Below are 20,119 nucleotides of genomic sequence, written 5' to 3' on the forward strand. Positions count from 1 at the left end.
TCATCTATTTGGTTCTGTAATTGGGCTCTATCATCTTGTGGGATTTGTCTTTTTAAGTCCAAAATCTTCACATAATTGGTGAAATTGTATTTTGCTTACAGGGCCTGGTAGATAGCCATTGAAATTTAAGTCTTGTTAAGGAGAAACTTTTCTTCATAGGAGATGGAGGCAATTGGTACCCTTATCTGAAGGTGTCACTCCTTATCTTGGAGTGTTTCAGCCTAGGTCTCTGGCTGCTTGTACCATCAGGAAATTGGATGCTTGGTGTGAGAACAAGAACACTTCTCCTTTAGATGGTACAAAGTAGTGCTTCTTAGCCTTTTTGGGGGTAGGAGCATATGAGGCAGAAGTGTGCCCCACTATGCTGGCTGGAACCATAATTGCCTTATTAACCAGCAGAGCCACTCAACTGGAACGAAGAATTGCAAAATGTCCAGTAGTCAATGTTGAGCTCTTGGAGGACCTCTTTGAACTAGATCTGGAACTCAAATGCCACTCTAAGAGCTCCTGATTTGTGCCTGTGATCATCAGGCAGAGATGGTGAAGACTGGGTCCGCACCTCATCTGGGGAGGACAATGAGAGAGCCACTGGAACCATTAGATCCAGCTCAACTTTCTCCTCCTCATACTCAGATGGAGATTGGTGTCAGGTAGAGCAGGGTACAAAGGATTCATGCACAGAACCAAGGTGCCTAGAGTGAGAGCCCCCGGGGGCCATAGTAGTGCCAGTATGAGAGGTCCACAAGTTGGGGTGGATCCCATAGCATTGGGAACCCCAATCTCTCCTGGAGCTTCTGTCCAGGCTTGCCTCCAAATGTAATGGTAGAGGTTCATCTTGGTCTGCTGACTCATCCAATGAGAAGGCTGGTTCCCAATAGATTGGCATAACCATCTGTACCAACGGATAGGTACCGGGGTTTGGAGATAGGAGAAGAGATTGACCCTGTATCTTTGTGGAGGTTTCTTCCTTCAATGTAACAATATCTCCAAATAAGGTCAGAGCTGAGGATTGAAGATAAGGCAGAGCAAAAATGTCCTCTGGGGAGATACAGGTCTCAGACTGTCTTAGGATGCACGTGGCAGCTGTTGGATCCAACACTTCCAGTATGGCCGTTCTTAACCCAGGGTCAGACCAAAGGTCCATCTTCCAACAGTGGCCAATGCCAGGTGCCCCAGAGAGAATGAATGGAACAGGTGGTCATCAAGTGATCCATCCCGCTGCTCATTCCCAGTTTCTGACAAACAGAGGCTACGGACACCATCCTTACACATCTTGGGTAATAGTCACTGATGGACCTATCCTCCATTAACTTATTTAGTTCTTTCTTGAACCCTGTTATAGTCTTGGCCTTCACAATATCCTCTGGCAAAGAATTCCACAGGTTGACACTGCGTTGTGTGAAGTACTTCCTTTTGTTTGTTTTTAAAACTGCTGCCTATTAATTTCATTTGGTGACCCCCCCCACCCCAGTTCTTGTGTTATGAGTAAATAATACTTCCTTATTTACTTTCTCTGCACCTGTCATGATTTTATAGACCTCTATCACATCCCCCTTAGTCATCTCTTTTCCAAGTTGAAAAGTCCCAGTTTTATTAATCTCTCCTCATATGGAAGCTGTTCCATACCCCCTAATAATTTTTGTTGCCCTTTTCTGTACCGTTTCCAATACCAATATATCCTTTTTTTTTTTTTTGAGAGGGGGAGACCACATCTGCATGCAGTATTTAAGATGTGGACATACCATGGATTTATATAGAAGCAATATATTTTCTCTTACTATCTATTGCTGTCCTAATGATTCCCATCATTGTTAGCTTTTCTGACTGCCGCTGCACATTGAGTGGATGTTTTCAGAGAACGATCCACAATGACTCCAAGATCTTTTTCTTGAGTGTTAACAGCTACTTTAGACCCCATCATTTTATATGTATAGTTGGGATTCTTTCCTGATATGCATTACTTTGCACTGAATTTCATCTGCTATATTGTAGCCCAGTCAGCCAGTTTTGTGAGATCCCTTTGTAACTCTTTAGTCTGCTTTAGACTTCACTATCTTGAGTAGTTTTGTATCAGCTGCAAATTTTGCCACCTGTTTACCCTTTTTCCTGATCATTTCTGAATATGTTGAATAGTACTGGTCCTGTGGGGGACCACTATTTACCTCTCTCCAAACTGACCATTTATTCCTACCCTTTGTTTTTTATCTTTTAAGAGCCTTTAGTGAGGGATCTTGCCAAAGGCTTTCTGGAAATCTAAGTACAGTATATCCACTGGCTTCCTCCTTGTTCATATGCTTTTGACCTCCTCAAAGAATTCTAGTAGATTGGTGAGGCATGATTTCCCTTTACAAAAACAGGGTTGACTCTTCCCCAACAAATCATGTTCATCGATGTGTCTGATCATTCTGTTCTTTACTATAGTTTCAACCAGTTTGCCCGACACTGAAGTTAGGTTCACGGGCCTGTAATTGCTGGAGTCACCTCTGGAGCCTTTTTTAAAAATTGGCATCACATTACCTATCCTCCAGACATCTGGTACAAAAGCTGATTTAAATGATAGGTTACATACTACAGTTAGTAGTTCTGCAATTTCACATTTCAGTTCCTTTAGAACTCTAGAGTTCTGAAGGATCTCAGGGTCTGAGTGTGGTGTGAGGTCTGAGGGTGACTTAATTCTATCAGGCTACCAAAAAACTGAAATCAGCCTAGAGAGAGGTAATGTGTGTTTTTTTTTTTTCTGGAGGCTGAGTCTAGAGCTGCTTCTATGAAATCTGTAGTCCTTGTATCTCTCTGGAGTAGAGTTATCCTCCTGCTGAAGGATTTCCTCCTGAGAAGGGGCCAGGAAGGGAGTTTGTGGTGGGGAGGTGAGAAACTCGATTGTGTAGCCAAAGTAGATGATCTCTAGTACTCACTTGTTGTTGCCATCCTCTCATTGTGTGTGTAAAGTGATTAAGGCACCCACCAAGATGAGGAGCAATACAGCATGGCACCAATAAGTACACAGACCTTGAATGTCCTATCAAAAGAGAAATCCTTAGATGGGACTGGCAGAGGTCAAAGCTGCTGCGCAACCCTTTGTCATTTGCATGGTGGTTCTTTTGGGCTGGATGTAAATGCCTAGAGAGAGGAGTGTGTATAGTGATTAAATGCATCAAAGGGGAAGTCACTCAAGAACACTCTGGATCTCCCTGCAGAACTCCAAACAATGAAGCCTTATGACTGCAGTCATGGTGATGGCTCTAGCTGCGTTATCAGCTGTGTCCCCTGGTGTTCAAAGTGATGTCTTAGACACCAACCTGTTTTCAGCAGTGAGGGCTTTGTACATCGAGGGGGTAAAGCTGCTGTTCCTCCTTTGAAGTGTGCTATTTGAGAAAGAAGGTCAACAGATCTATGGATTGGTTGAGGTAGAAGCAAGAAATCACTGTCAATGTTATGCCAGTTCAGTGAGACTTTGTCCTTATGGAATGTGGAGAAAAGGGGATTTGCCAACCCTTCCTGCACAGGTAACAGTGACGAGGAAAGCAAGAGGGAACAGGAAGCCAGAGTTTCAAAGGGCAAGGTTATCAATGTGGGAAGGACAAGGTTGAGGAGCAATAGGCTGTAGAGGTAGGTATTTCATAGAATCATAGAATATCAGGGTTGGAAGGGACCTCAGGAGGTCATCTAGTCCAACCCCCTGCTCAAAGCAGGACCAATCCCCAATTTTTGCCCCAGATCCCTAAATGGCCCCCTCAGGGATTGAACTCACAACCCTGGGTTTAGCAGGCCAATGCTTAAACCACTGAGCTAAGGCCCTTCCAGTATCAGGCAGTCAAAGGGTGAGTGAAAACCAAATGTCCCTCCACAGGAGGTTGCAAAGTGCTGATAGCTGCTACGTGCACTTTGATGGAGTTGAGAGAGCTCAGAGGCCTTACAGATGAGGAAATAGTCTGAGCGCGTCAGGATGCTAGGCCCAGGAAGTGAAACGTGTCCATTTGGGCTGGTGACAATGTGAGCCTTGCCAATCCACTAAAGGCCTTCACTGGTTTTTGTCGCTGAGAAGAGACAGGGCAGGAGCCAGTTCTTAAATCCTGGGACTCATGGCATAGTCCTCCTTAGGGGTGGAGAACTAACTTTACTAACTGTAAAAAAAAATCTAAATTTTCTAGATTGGAAATAGTTTTTTTTTTTTACATTATTGAAAACAGACAACTTCTACTGGACCCAGAATTCTCTCCTACTGCTGCATGGTCTGAGCTGGAACTGAAGAGCGGTTCATAGGTGTCAACTTTCAAGCGCTGGGAGGGAGGAGGGAGAAGCAGGACAGGACAGTTCGCTCAGGGGAAGAGGCAGAGGTGAGCTGAGCTGAGCTGGGGGTGGGGCAGGTCAGGGAGCTGCTGGTGGGTGCAGAGCACCCACCAATTTTTCCCCATGCATGCTCCAGCCCTGGAGCACCCACAGAGTCGGTGCCTATGCTTGTGTTGGCGCATGAGTGCAACTGTGTGTTGACCAATTGCTACTACTTGCTACAAACCTCCCATCGCAGTTGCACAGAGCACATGCATACCCAGAAGTGCATTACACATCTGTATCAGCACTCAAACAAGAATTAAGTTATTTCCTTCTTTAGGAAAGTGACTGTATTACTGACTTACCATGGAAGGAATTCCAGAAAACTGCAACTGTTATTTCAAGATGCAAAAAGGACAAGTGTAATGAGCTGGAAGTTCACCCCAATAAACATTGAATTGTTTGCACCTTTGGACTTCGGGTATTGTTGCTCTCTGTTCATGCGAGAAGACCCAGGGAAGTAAATGCTATAGATAAATCATAGGAGGCTATGACAAGCAGCTCAGGTGTGTTACCATATCTGTTCATCCTACAGAAGTGAGAGTAGGAAACTTCTCCCACAATCAGGCTACTGCTAGATTGGGAGCTACGATTCCCTGGCTGCTGTACAGATATTCACAGTAGCTCTCATCAAGGTAATGCAAGTATAAATAGCAGCGGAGTTCCGGTAGCACTAGTACCTATGTACTTGGCTCAGTTCACCTGTGCTGCCACTGCTACTACTTGTGTTACGTTGCTTTTTATATTCATACTGGCTGTGAGAGCTAGCATAAATACATGCAGGTGAACTGGGGAAATAATACCCCTTGTAGCACGATCATAGCCTGGAGGAGCAGTATTCATTTTCCAATACATGCAGAAGAAGCCATATGGGCTTTCATGGGGGGTAGGGAGGGAAAGAAATGTAGACTACGCTGTGTCAATAAGATTTAAGGGTGGTCTGTTTCTGATTCATGTTAAGGATATTTCCTACTTCTAGTTAAGTTAAATTTGTAAAAACCATACACACATTAAATTTCAGCTAGTCTTTAACATATTAAAAAATGGAAAAATTTGTTTCTAGTGTGAAAGTATGAAATATTTATCAGAATGACAGCTCTTTCAAAACTGATGCCATATGTAGTTTTGTCTTTTGCTGGAGCAGATTGCTAGAGGGACGGGGAGGGTGGGTGAGTAGGAGGCATGGATAGGAAGAGGATGGAATAGCCAAGTCTGGACCTCTTGAGGAAATGAAGAAGAGACCCATGACCCTTGACGCCTGACTACTGCTGTAGCGGTGGATCTTGCTGCAGTATTGGCCGCATTGAGGGCCGCTTGAATAGCGGTACGTGATACGATTTGTCCCTCAGAGACTAAAGCAGTGAATTGTTGTTTATTTGCTTCTGGAATGTCCTCAATAAAGTCCATGAATGTATTGTAATTTTTGCGGTATTTTGCCAGAACAGCTGTATAATTAGCAATTCGAAATTGTAGGGTGGAAGATGTGTATACTTTATGTCCAAGAGAATCTAAACGCTTACTGTCTTTATCGGCTCGGGTGGAGCGGGGATACTGGTGCTTCTTCTTTTGGTTGACTGCGTCAACTACCAGTGAATTAGGTGCTGGATGAGTGAAAAGAAATTCAGAGCCCTTGGAAGGGATGAAGTACTTGTGGTCTGCTTGTTTGCAGGTAGGTAAGCTTGCAGCAGGAGTTTGCCAGATGGCTTTGGCAGGTTTCAGAAGGGCTGGATTGATCAGCAATGCAATCCTGGAAGGTGGTGGTGGCTGGAGGATGTCTGTTAACTGATGCTGCTGTTCAGGAACCTCCTCCAGATTAATTCTTAATTCACTGGTCACTCTTTTGAAAAGGTCTTGCAATTTTGAAAAGTCATCTGAAGATGACAGGGGAGGAGGAAGCAGGTCTTCGTCAAGCGTAACAACTGGGTCTATTGGAATAGAGAGAGGTCGTGCCTGATTCTGCTGTCTGGTGACTGGCATCAGTGGCAGGTTCGTAAGCTTGTGGTGCTGGGCCGGTGTCGGGCCTGGTTGAGGTGGCATAGCGAGTGTGGTCTCAAGGACAGGATGCCCACGGGGCCCAATATTGTCACTGTGGTGGGAAGGGCATAGGTGGTGCCATGCACGGGTTTACACACCACAGGGCAGGATCCTGAGAGTAGGACAAGGTGATGTTTCTATGACCTCTATTAATTGGGGTCTGAGGATGAGAGACTTCATATGGTGAAAAATCTTCCTGGAGACCAGCTTCCTCCTCACTGGAGGAAGGCTGTTTGGACCCTGGCTGAGCATTTGGTGAAAAGTAGGCATTCAGTAAGGGTGTCGGCAGAATGGGTGACACAAGCAGGTCACTTGACTGAGTAAATTGGAGTGCTGAAGCTCCTCTGTGTGGTGAGAGCCTTGCGAGAGGAATCTGCTGCGATGAAAAGTTCCTCTACACTGGTGTCTTTAAAGTGGTTGGGCTGCCGGCCAGCTCAGAGGGTGTCAGTGCCGTGCCAGGAGAACAGTAATAGCCTGTGTGGGGTCCAGCATGTCCGCACGTATTGGCACCGCTTCCACTGAGGTGCCGAAGGTGCCATCTGAGAAGCAGGCAACTGGAAGCCTGAAGCCTCGGCACCAGAGCTTCGCGCTACTGCTGCAGTGGGTTTCGCGCAGCACGTCAAAACTGCTCAGCTGAGGGAGCACTGGGAGGGAGGCAGCAGACCTGCTGGGAGAAGCCTTCTCCTGCGAAGTTCGCTTTGCAGGTGACAGAAGGTGATTTTTTGAAGTTTTCTTCATCGTTAGAGGCAGGGGGGCTGAGATGTGTGGAGCAGAGCCGGATTCAGCACCTGGGTCTGAAGCTGACCCGAAGGATTTCTGCAGCAGGAGCAGCTTTAGCCTCAACTCCCTGTCCTTTCGTACCCTAGACTTAAGTTTGCTGCAGTGGGCACATTTTTGGGGGACGTGGGACTCCCCAAAATATTTTATGCATTTTGAATGGCCATCAGACAGAGGGATGGTATCCTTACAATTAGAGCAGCGCTTAAAGTGTGGGGAGCCAGGCATGTCAGAAGCGGCTGCGCTGACAGGAACTAAGAGAATTTTTTTTTTTAAGCGAAACTAACACTACTGGTAACACTAATAACTAACACTATTAGTAACAAACTAACTATCTAAAAGCGTAAGAGTAACAAGGGAGAATGAGTTTTCTAACGAGTCTGCTGAGCTCCGTCTCAGGCTGGGGACAGTAGAGAGAAAACTGAGGGGACCGGTCGTGCACGTGTACTATTAAGATACACTCAGGGAGGGCGAGCAAGCTCTGCGCGCACACGACCAGTATGAGTACTGCTGTAAAAATCTCTGAGCGAAGGGACGCACCAACACCTAGAGTGGAGCACCCACAGGGACAGCTCTCGAAGAAGAAGTTTACTGACTACAGAAAATAAATTTTTTACATGGCAGACACAAGTCAGAGAAAAAGTAAACACACATTTTAAATGCTAAACTTTTACACTGAGACTACATCTACATGACAGACTTTACAGTGGCACATCTGTACCACTGTAAAGTCTCCCATGTAGTCTCGCTCTTTGCCAGCAGGAGAAAGCTCTTCTGCTGGCATAATTAAACCACCCCCATTGAGCCGCATTAGCTGTGTCAGCTAGGGGTGTGGTTTTTTTCACACCCCTGACCGACAAAAGTGGTAGTGTAGACAAAGCATAACCAAGAGTTGAATCTGCTTTTCTCACCCCACTGGATGTTGCAGGTAGGTTGCAGTTCTTAATACAGTCTGAATTTCCTTCTCAGTCTTTGTCTTCCCAGAATTCTTGTTGCCTTCGGCGAAAGTAGGGGAGGAGTGAGGTTGTCTCATGATGTCACTGTCCCTTATTTTATACTCTTAGTCCATGTCCCTGAAAAGAAACTGGCCAGGCATGCCTTGCTGAGTCAGAGAGTTGAGCAATCTTAACTGTGTGGTTCTTGGGTAACTGTCTCTTATTGAATTGTAGATTTCTTATTTACCATTCTGATCAATTGTAGTTTTAACAGCAGCTTGGGTGTGGGTCACCACCCTCAGTCACTGGAGAGCTAGCAGTGGGCGACTCCCAAACTCTCAACATATTTCAGCCACACAGCAAAATCTCAAACTTCATACACAATAGCAATACACACAGTTTGACAGAACAATGAGTTTCAGCAGCTTTGGTATCTTACACGGCATGCTTTTTATGAAATATCACAATGATATACAAAAGATGAATATGGGGGTTACAGGGTGTTACTTTGAGGTATAGCATATAACAACTTATTCCAGACTTTGTATATCAGTGGGTGTCAAGTTTGCTGATTTTACTGCAATGTCCATTAATTTTACCACACAACTCCCATCCTTTTCCTGATTATAAGAACTGATGGTGTCATTTAACTCAGTTATTTCTCTATCTTGGAGAAACACCATAAATGCAGTTCAGTCATATAACAAGTTTTATCTCAGAATAAAGAGCTTTTTGGATTATACTGTCTACAAACTTAAAAACCCTGCTATCAATACTATGAACAGAGGTACTAACAGTATTTTCCGTGCTTATAGCCCCCACATCATAAATCAAAAGTTATAAATCACTGTTGATTCAGCACTGTTTTATTTGAAAAAAGCTGGATTTTTTTTTTTGAGGATGCTGATAGTGAGAGACATGCTTCAGCTCTATCTCCTTCACACTAAGAGAATAGTATGTTTGTTGCTCAATGCTCTTCACAGTATTCCTCAGGGTGAAGATGAATGACTTCATTACTGCCTTTTTCCAACCTGCAAAACAACACATATTTTAAGTATAAACCTCTCCAGGTGAATGGTTACTACCTGGCTGCTCTCCACCATTTTACAAACAACTTATAATTTCCTCACTCTCCACCATCAGTGCAGTGCTATTTTAATATGTAGCAGCTGTTCAGAAGCAAAACAGAATAGGCCTTAAGCACAATGATAATTTCTGCTCTGTGAATTGAGCTACAGAGAATGCCAATCATTATTCTGAAGATACTATTTTCGCTACAAAGTCTTCCTTTAATTCACTTACAGTAGAGGAAGGAAGTATCAAAACATTTCATTCCACCTTGAAAAATTAATTAGAACTGGCTTAGATCTGAGTATTGTTCCAGAGCAGTTTTCAGGCCAAGAGGGCTGTAGTAAGATGAGGCCCTGAAACAAACTCTTGTATCAGAGGCCCAGTCTGAGGCCTGAAGCCTGAACCAAAGTACCTCCAGGCATTGCTAAGCAGAGACTGGGCTGTGAGCAAGAGGCAAGCCCCACTCACAGAAGTTGGCAAGAAGAGGACTGCTAGAAGTGCTACATAAGTGCAGGGTAGGACACTTTATTACACAAAGCAAGTACTCTGGAATCATTGCAGCACAAAGCATGGCAGCAAATAGTCCTGGGTTTTGGTCGCACCCAAGCAACATTCGGTCTTTATCTTTCTGTGTTAGCCTCAGGAGGGTGATATCATTCATGGTCACCTGGTTCATATAGGGGAATTTTTGTAAGGGAACAGTAAAAGGACCCCGTTCATGCTGGGTTGTTTGCGCTTGGCTAAAAGGGATCATCCCGGAGAATAGCCATGTGACGGGGAGAGGAGTGAAGGGATCATCCCAGAGAATAGCCATGTGGTGGGGTGGGGGAAGGTGTGTGCTGCACATCCACCCGAAAACCACAGCCCCTCCTTTTAAATGTGAAACCCAACTGGCATTGCTTGCTATGGGAAAGGAGGGCGCTGCAGTTTGAAACTCTTCCCACATGTTATGAAGATGTAAGAAGCCAACCTCGCGTACCCTTTGGCTTACCATGGCTGCCTGGAAACCGAATTCTGTTGCCTAGCCATTTGTGATGTGTCACCATACTGGCAGGCACTCAAAATAAAAGGCAAAATGTGACCTTGTACCTAGAGCACATGTGCTGCCTGCTGTGAATTGCTTGATTCACTCTGAAAGTCTCCCTCTTGTTCTCAAAAATGTATCATCTTAAATTTTACTCTCCCTTTTTATCTCCCCCCAGGTGCAAATGTTTCTATGCTCCCCCTATCATCTCCGTCCCTGAAGTTATCGCAGATTAGAAGACAAAAAAACCACACTTGTGATGACATGTTTTCTGAGCTCATGCAATCCTCCCGCACTGATAGGGCACAGCTTAATGCATGAAGGCATTCAGTGGCAGAGGCCAGGAAAGCAGTATGAAGAGCAGAGGCAGGAGGCGATGCTGAGGCTGATGGGGGAGCAAACGGACATGATGAAGTGTCTGTTGGAGCTGCAGGAAAGCCAACAAGAGCACAGACCACCGCTGCATCCACTGTATAACCGCCTGCACTCCTCCTCAAGTTCCATATCCTCCTCACCCAGATGCCCAAGAACGCAGGGGGGGCGGGAAGGGGGGGAAGAGGAGGCTCCAGGCACCCAGCCACTCCACTCTAGAGGATGGACCAAGCAACAGAAGGCTGTCATTCAAACAGTTTTGATTTGTAGTGTGGCTACAATAAGAAATGTGGCCTTGTCCTTCCCTCCTGCTGCACCGCACCGCACCCCACCCAGGCTACCTTGTCAGTTATCTCACTTTTTTTTTTAATTAATAAAGAAAGAATGCATGGTTTCAAAACAATAGTGACTTTATTTCCTTTGCCAGCTGTGATCAAAGGGGGGAGGGTGATTGGCTTACAGAGAATTAAAATCAACAAAGGGGGTGAGTTTGCAGCAAGGAGCAACACATACAACTGTCTCACCATAGCCTGGCCAGTCATGAAACTGGTTTTCAAAGCCTCTCTGATGCACAGCACGCCTAACTGTGCTCTTCTAATCGCCCTGGTGTTTGGCTGCTCAAAATCGGCTGCCAGGCGATTTGCCTCAACCTCCCACCCCGCCATAAACATCTCCCCCTTACTCTCTCAAATATTATGAAGCACACAGCAAGCAGCAATAAAAATAGGAATGTTGGTTGCGCTGAGGTCTAACCTAGTCAGCAAACAGCGCCAGTGAGCTTTTAAACGTCCAAAGGCATATTCTACCACCATTCTGCACTTGCTCAGCCTATAGTTGAACTGCTCCTTACTACTGTCCAGGCTGCCTGTGTATGGCTTCATGAGCCATGGGAGCAAGGGATAGGCTGGGTTATCCAAGGATAACTATTGGCATTTCAACATCCCCAACTGTAATTTTCTGGTCTGGGTAGCAAGTCCCTTCTTGCAATTGCTCAAATAGCCCTGAGCTCCTAAAGATGCGAGCGTCATACACCTTTCCTGGCCATCCCATGTTGATGTCGATGAAACGGCCTTTGTGATCCATCAGTGCTTGCAGCACTATTGAAAAGTACCCCTTGCAGTTTACGTACTGGTTGGCAAGGTGGTCCGGTGCCATGATAGGGATATGCGTTCCGTCTACCGCCTCCCCAGTTAGGGAACTCCACTGCAGCTATGACCTGCACATTTCCCAGAGTCACTACCCTTGATAACAGAACATCAGTGACTGCATTGGCTACTTGGATCACTGCAGTTCCCACAGCAGACTTGCCCACTCCAAATTGATTCCCGACTGACTGGTAGCAGTCCAGCATTGCAAGCTTCCACAGGGCTATTGCCACTCGCTTCTCAACCGTCAGGGAAGCTCTCATCTTGGTATTCCTGCGCTTCAGGGTGGGGGAAAGCAACTCACAAAGTTCAAGGAAAGTGGCCTTACGCATGCGAAAGTTTCGCTGCCACTATGAAGCATCCCATACCCGCAACACTATGTGGTCCCACCAGTCTGTGCTTATTTGCCGGGCCCAGAATCGGCATTCCACTATATCAACCAGCCCCACTGCTGCCATGATGTCTCAACTGCCACAGCCCGTACTTTCAGGAACATCTGTGTCCATGTCCTCATCACAGTCATCCTCATGCTGGCTTCTCTTAGCCCAGTTCTGCACATACTCCAGGATAATGCGCAAGGTGTTTACAATGCTCACAACAACAATGGTGAGCTGAGCGGGCTCCATGCTTGCTGTGGTATGGCGTCTGCACGTGTAACCCCGGGGAAAAAAAGATTGTCTGCCGTTGCTTTCACGGAGGGAGGGGCGACTGACAACATGTACCCAAAACCACCCTCGACAATGTTTTTGCCCCACCAGGCATTGGGAGCTTAACCCAGAATTCCAATGGGCAGTGGAGACTGCGGGATAGCTACCCACAGTGCACCGCTCCATAAGTCTATCCTAGCCCCAGTATTCAGGATGCACTCTGCCGACTTAATGCTCTTAGTGGGGACATACACAATCAACTGTATAAAATCAATTTCTAAAAATCGACTTCTATAAAATTGACCTAATTTCGTAGTGTAGACATACCCTCAGAGGGACCAGGACTGAACAGACATAGAAGCTGATTACCTTCTCACCCCCCCACAATGGTCCTTCTACTTCAGGTTTGAGGTACACAAGCATGGCATGTCCATTCTACACCTAGAACAAGTATAGTTTTCTCAACAGCCCCAGTAAGAGGTCAGAGAAGCTTATTTTCCCTTCCACAATGTACCACAGTGAACATCAAATCAATCTGTCATGACTAATGCTGTGTGTCTGTCACGGAAGTCACGGATTCCATGGCTTTCCGTGACCTCCATGACTTCTGCAGCTGCCGGTGCTGCCTCCGGGGCTTGGCTAGAAGCAGTTTGGGTGTGTGGGGGTGGTTCAGGACTGGGGCACGGGGTTGGGGTGGCTCTTACCTGGGGGGGGGGGGGGGAAAGAGGAGGGGTCCCTGGTTCCCACCAGCATGTCCCTGCAACTTCTAGGCGGAGGGACCAGGGGGCTCCATCTGCTGCCTATACCCACAGGCGCCACCCCTGTAGCTCCCATTGGCAGCTGCGGAGCTGGCACTTTGGGGGGAGCAGCACACGGAGCCCCCCGACGGCCCTCCCCCCATGCACTCTAGGGGCATGTCAGTCAGAGCTGGGTAGGGAGCTTGCCAGCCTCGCCAACCCCCACCCCAGCACAGGTGGTGCCCAAGTCCAAGTTTTAGTCAAGGGTATACAGTAAAAGTCATGGACAGGTTGTGGGCCATGAATTTTTGTTTACTGACTGTGACCTGTCCATGACTTCACTAAAAATACCAATGACTAAAAAGTAGCCACAGTCATTTAACTATTACTATTTTGCAGGCATTTTTCCTCTCATTGAGTATCTCTCTTCAGATTCTTTTTTAACTTGAAAATCCTCAGGTTGAATCTCATTTCCTGTTAAATTTCCCCCGTTTGTTTTTTACCAGGGCGATTAATTGTGCTGTTAAACAACACTAGAATACCATTTCTTGTAAATATTTTTGGATGTTTACTACATTTTCAAATAGATTAATTTCAATTACAACACAGAATACAAAGTGTACAGAGCTCAATTATATTTTTTTATTACAAATATTTGCACTGTAAAAAATAAATTATTTTTCAATTCACTTCATACAAGTACTGTAGTGCAATCTCTATCATGAAAGTTGAACTTACAAATGTAGAATTATATACCAAAAAAAAAACGCATTAAAAAATAAAACAATGTAAAACTTTAGAGCCTACAAGCCCATTCAGTCCCACTTCTTGGTCAGCCAATCACTCAGATAAACAAGGTTGGTTACAATTTGCAGAAGATAATGTTGCCTGCTTTTTGTTTACAGTGTCACCTGACAGTGAGAACAGGAGTGCTCATGACACTGTTGTACCTGGTGTTGCAAGGTATTTACATGCCAGATGTGCTAAAGATCCAGATTCCTTTCATGCTTCAAGCACCATTCCAGAGGACATGCTTCCATGCTGGTGATGGGTTCTGCTTGATAACAATCCAAAGCAGTGCGGAAGGACGCATGTTCATTTTCATCATCTGAGTCAGATGCCACCAGCAGAAGGCTGATTTTCTTTTTTGGTGGTTTGGGTTATGTAGTTTCTGCATCAGAGTGTTGCTCTTTTAAGACTTCTGAAAGCATACTCCACACCTCGTCCCTCTCAGATTTTGGACGGCACTTCAGATTCTTAAACCTTGGGTCAAGTGCTGTAGCTATTTTTAGAAATCTCACATAGGTACCAACTTTGTGTTTTATCAAATCTGCTGTGAAAGTGTGCTGAAAACAAACATGTGCTGGGTAATCATCCGAGACTGCTGTAACATGAAATATATGGCAGAATGCAGGTAAAACAAAGCAGGAGACATACAATTCCCCCCCCAAGGAGTACAGTCACAAATTTAATTGACACATTTTTTTAATGAACATCATCAGCATGGAAGCATGTTCTCTGGAATGGTGGCCGAAGCATGGAAGAGTGTATGAGGTGAATTGAAAAATACTATTTCTTTTATCATTTTTACAGTGCATATATTTGTAATAAAAAATAATAATATAAAGTGAGCACTTGTGCACTTTGTATTCTGGGTTGTAATTGAAATCAATACTGAAAACACAGAAAAACCATCCAAAAATATTTAATACATTTCAATTGGTATTCTATTAAGTGTGATTAATGATGATTGATTTTTTTAATCACGATTAATTTTTTTGAATTAATCACATGAGTTAACTGTGATTGACAGCCCTATTTTTTACTCAGTGAATTAGGGGTTTATGAAAGATGATGGATATACAGACCTGAAAATTGAAGTTCTCTCCCTAGGAGTGGTAGGGGCATAAGGGAAAGTTGCAACTCCACAGGAGTGGTAGGAATAGGAGACTCAAGCTTATAGGGAGAAATAGTTGTTTAAGCAGGAGAAGGGGAAGGTATAGCTCAGTGGTTTGAGCATTGGCCTGCTAAAACCAGGGTTGTGAGTTCAATCCTTGAGAGGGCCATTTAGGGATCTGGGGCAAATATTGGGGATTGGTCCTGCTTTGAGCAGGGGGTTGGACTAGATGACCTCCTGAGGGCCCTTCCAACCCTGATATTCTATGATTCTAAGAATTCTATGATTCTAAGGATCCTGTAACAAAAAGTACTAATTTTCACTCCCAAGACAGAATAATTCTAGGATTCCATATGTGATTTTCCAATGTTTATATTCATCCATATACTTTATGAATCAAATTTTCTAGCATGTTAGCTTTATTGTACAGGTTGTGCTGGGGTGCCTCAGAGTTCCTCAAAAACAACTGTGACGGTGCACCCCATAAGGCTTTATGGAAATATGCTTATGAACGTATATATGACATAACTGGAACATGTTTTATGCTACATATGCCATGTAACATCTCTCTGTAAAGGTTATGATCTACTGAATCTATTCATCCTGTTCGTATGCATGTACCATTTTTGTATTCAACATTATAGATATTGGCTGTGTACTTGCTTGATTTTTAAATAGCCTTAGTAAAGCATTTGGTCAGCTTCTTGAGAAAGGAATGTGCAAATTAAGTGCCCAACCAAGAAACACTTAAACAATGGCTCTTAGAAGGCTCCAATCCACGTAAGAAGGCTTCCTGGAGACATTCAAGATAGCATGTGAACCATGGCTGCTACCTGTAAGTTCTGAGTCATGCATGGACATGTGACTTGCCCATGTGACTCCAAAATGCCATCTTATATCTGGGGTTCTACACAGGGGGGGACGGGTGTCCACCCAGAAGTGCAATCTATTTAAGCCCGTGAGAGACCCCTCCATTTTGTCTTCAGCTGGCTCAAGAGATAGCCTCTCCACCCCAAGGATACCTGAAAGAAACTGGAACAAAGGGCAGTAACTACAGTGGGTGTGAGTGATTGCTGGACCCAGACTAGGAGGAGACTAGTCTGTAAAAGCAAACTTACTGAAACTCCTCTGAGGGTGAGGTTTTATCTGTATTCAGTTTTCTTACTGTATTAGGCATAGACTTGTGGGTTTTATTTTATTTGGTAATTCACTTTGTTCTGTCTGTTACTCCTTGGAACCACTTAAATCCTACTTTCTGTATTTAATAAAATCACTTTTTACTTAATTAACCCTGAGTATGTATTAATACCTGGGGGGGGAGTGGGGAGGAACAGCTGTGCATCTCTCTAAGCATGTTACAGAGGGCGAACAATTTATGAGTTTACCCTGTATAAGCTTTATACAGGGTAAAACGGATTCATTTGGGGTTTGGACCCCATTGGGAGTTGAGCATCTGAGTGTTAAAGACAGGAACACTTCTCAAGCTGCTTTCAATTAAGCCTACAGCTGTTAGGGGACGTGGTTCAGACCTGAGTCTGGGTTTGCAGCAGGCTAGCGGGTCTGGCTCAAATCAGGCAGAGCCCTGAAGTCGCAAGCTGCCAGGGCTGGAAAGCAGGGGAAGTAGTAGTCTTGGCACATCAACCCCCTGGCAGCCACAAGGGGGTTTCTGCAATCCAACCCGTCACACCACCACCCTGGCTCTCACCCTATCCATTGCCCTAGAATTTTTCTCTTGTTCCTTTTTTCTTCTTGACATCTCCCTTCAGCTTCCCTACCCTTTACAAACCCCATCCCAACAGACTCAGCAGTTAGAAATGGAAAGCATCTGTTAGATCCATTCCCTGCCAATGCAACTTTCCGCAAGTTTTACGGTTTCTCATCCACACTTTTTGTCCATAGCCTTAATATACTGGCTTTAAAATTCTTGATCAGCCTCACCCTTTAACCTTATGTATTCCACCGCACCCCATATTCATGGTGCACTGGGCTATTCTTAATTCTCCTCTACCTATCTATTTACTGATGATAGCAAAACCACTGGGAAGGCTCTCTAACCCCACAGTGACAGGCAGAGTATAAAAACCACAGAGAAATAATTATCTATCTGAACTCCTCCTGACTGATCATTTCAACCTTTGCAAATCTTGCTTAAGATTCCTTAAGTAATGAAACACCAAACAACACTGTATCCAAGCAATCACAATTATCTCATCTCCATAATATATTTTTTGGGGTAAAAATCTGGAATACTCTGTTCTATTTTTATGGGAGATGCCGTGACAGATAAAACTCCAATTATCTTTCAATATATATGTGAATCAAACATTTGTTTGTTGAGTATCTTCAGAGATTAGACACATTTTAGACTGGATGAAGTTCTCATAGAATCTATTTAGGCCTTGTTTATATCACAAGTCACAGCTGTTTAACCGAAAGTCCGATTTTTAAAAATCAATACAGTTAAAGCAGTGCAAGCCTGCATGCTCTAAACCTGGCTTATAAGGATTTAGTTTAATGAATTGATTTATGCCACTGAGGTGTCCACATAGGAGTTTGGACCACTTTAAATCAATTTTAAAAACACATCTTTAGTTAAATTGGTGCAATCTGTAATATACACAAAGCCTCAATTTTAGACCAAGTGGGAGAATTTGGTGCCACAACATGCATTTACACACTGTGCGTCCCACAACACTAGCCTTTCATATGTCCTGTATATGTATTAGAGCAACATACTGTTACACAAGCCCTCTCCTCAGAGACGAAGCAAAGGGAAACACAAATTCAACAACATCTTAAAAGACTAAGTCTGTTAACATAATGGTTGATAGAAATTATAAGTGTCAAAGGATATAGTAATTATTACCCGAAAGTAAGATTCAAAAAATTGGTTCAAGTGTATGAACAAATTCCTTCATCAAATTAAATGCAAAAACAAAAAAATCCATCTGTCTCATAACTGTAAGTAATTACTAAATAAAAAGCCAAATGTGCAAATACATACCTGAACGTAAAAAAAAAAAAAAAGGCTTCAGGATCTTGACCCTCTGTACTCTTAAGACAGAGTAGAACTTTGTTTTTAAACCAATCTTCATCTGCATTTTAGCATTTTAATTTTAACCTAGGAAAAAAAATAATATGTCGTTATAGTCAAATATCTGGGGCATTTTAAGCAAAATAAAACAATTATCTACATGATAGTGGGCCCTATACTGTTCAAAGTACAATAACTCTTCCCTTCCCTAACATATGAATTTTTTAAAGGTAGAATTATTGTAGGACACATGTGACCAAAATTGAAATTACCTCCTCACAGATTCATTTTCATCTCGAACCATTCCCTCCACTATAAGCAGTTTTCCCTACTCTTAATTACTAAGATCTTTAAAATCTGTTCTTGTACCAGTCAGCTAACAGCCAGTTGGTGTTTCAGTCATTATGAGTTCCTTTGTCATTATATTGCTATGAACATTTCAGCTCAAAGTGCAGTTCTACTAAGAAAATGTGTATGACATTAGTTCCCTTTGCCCACTCAAACACACTGAAGGATCTGAGAATCAAACTAGGTTCTTTTCTTCTCATGTTACCACTAGTAAAAGATTCTGCCAAAGCAGGCCCTCAGTAACATCTGTGCAATCCCAGTGCCTTCAGTGGAATTGCACAAGTGTATTGCAATGTTGTACATAATTCTGCCGATGGTGTGCAAGCAGGAATAGAATTCAGCTCCCTCCCCTCTAGCTCCACAGAATGAATATAACTAGCAGATATACAAAGCAGTAAACACTATTTAAAATCAGCAGATATTGCTGAATTGCAAAAAGGGAGCAAATATGTGGCATAAGGAACCACCATATTTTTTAGGAACATTTTGGAGCAGAATCATATTTTAATATATTTAAATATGATATACTTAATCCATGCAGATCTTTAATATTAAACTGTAAAGTTTAATACTCAAGTTTAAGACATTTGTTTTGTGGTTTAAAATTCTTTATAAATATATATTCAGCTTAAATACAAGATTTGCTCACTTTAAATATAAATTAGTCACAACTTTAAAGAGCAATTCATAATACAAGTTATAATTTTATTTCTGTTAAAAGTACTAATTCATATTTTACAACGAATGTTACTATAAAGCACAAAAAAGTCAAAGTAATTAGTTATTTTAAAAACTAACAGGGGTATGCATCCCAAACTCTGGATGCCCCTTAGAACACTTAACATCCAGAATCATCAAAAATTCAGACCGCTTAAATCCACTGCCCCCACAAATCAATCTGGCCCCAAAACTTAATTACAAAAAAAAAACAAAAACAAAAAAAAGACCCATTTAACCCTCATCTTCTCTCCACAAACACTTGAGGGTTTAAAAAAAACAAAACAAAACACTGCAGAGTATTCAGGTCTTTTACAAATCGTGGCACTGGAAGACCAGGGAGGCAGAGGGAGAGAAACACATGTTCCGAAGTTAAAAAGCCCTAAGGAAACCCTCCTTTCTACATGAAGGAACTGATTTGAGGGTCTGTGTTCACTACAACTACAGCAGTATGACACAAGGAGATGGGTGTGCTCCAAGTAACCTAGACTCAAACCATCCAGGGCTTTTTAAAACTATCATTTACCAACACCTTGAGTTCTAGTCTGAAGCTGACAGACACCTAGGATATCTTGTTATGTTATGTACTCCCAAAGTAAATATCCACATAAGCAGACTGCAGCATTCTAGACTAGCTTCAGTTGCTTGAATTGCAAGGTGGAGGCCCAATACATTTCAACAGTACTCAACTGAAGTTACAAAAGCAGGTCCACACACAAAATAAAGGTCACATATCCATACCAAGTACAGCTGACACATAGTTGCTACATAATCATCCACAAGCTGCTTTGAGTCTAATAAGACTCCAAAGTTGAAAAATGATTCATAAATAATAGCTGCATCCAATCAGAAATGCTAATATAATTCTAGCCAATTTTTCCAATTGCTTCCCCTATTCTACACTAAAATTATTTCTGCGTGATCTAGACTGATCCTCAGCTAGCTAGTCTTCATTCACATCATTCTCCATAGACAAATGGTCATCCATTCCACTACACCAGTGAGAACTAGCCATAATGTAATTATTCAACTGGGTATCCTCTGCCTACTGC

The 20,119-nt window shown here is 43.3% G+C and overlaps 1 protein-coding gene across 1 annotated transcript in view; it reads right to left on the bottom strand.

Moving 5' to 3' along the window:
* Positions 1 to 7,687: 7,687 nt before the first annotated feature.
* Positions 7,688 to 20,119, bottom strand: part of PSPC1 (paraspeckle component 1) — a 93,830-nt gene continuing 81,398 nt past the window's right edge. The window contains exons 9-10 of the transcript XR_007355934.2: positions 17,973 to 18,089; positions 7,688 to 9,106 (exon numbers count right to left, since the gene is read on the bottom strand). The gene's annotated coding sequence lies outside the window, so the exon portion shown is untranslated. The remainder of the gene's footprint in view (positions 9,107 to 17,972; positions 18,090 to 20,119) is intronic.

This window comes from Caretta caretta, chromosome 1 (assembly GCF_965140235.1).
Source record: "Caretta caretta isolate rCarCar2 chromosome 1, rCarCar1.hap1, whole genome shotgun sequence".
In the NCBI taxonomy this organism is placed as follows: domain Eukaryota; kingdom Metazoa; phylum Chordata; order Testudines; family Cheloniidae; genus Caretta; species Caretta caretta.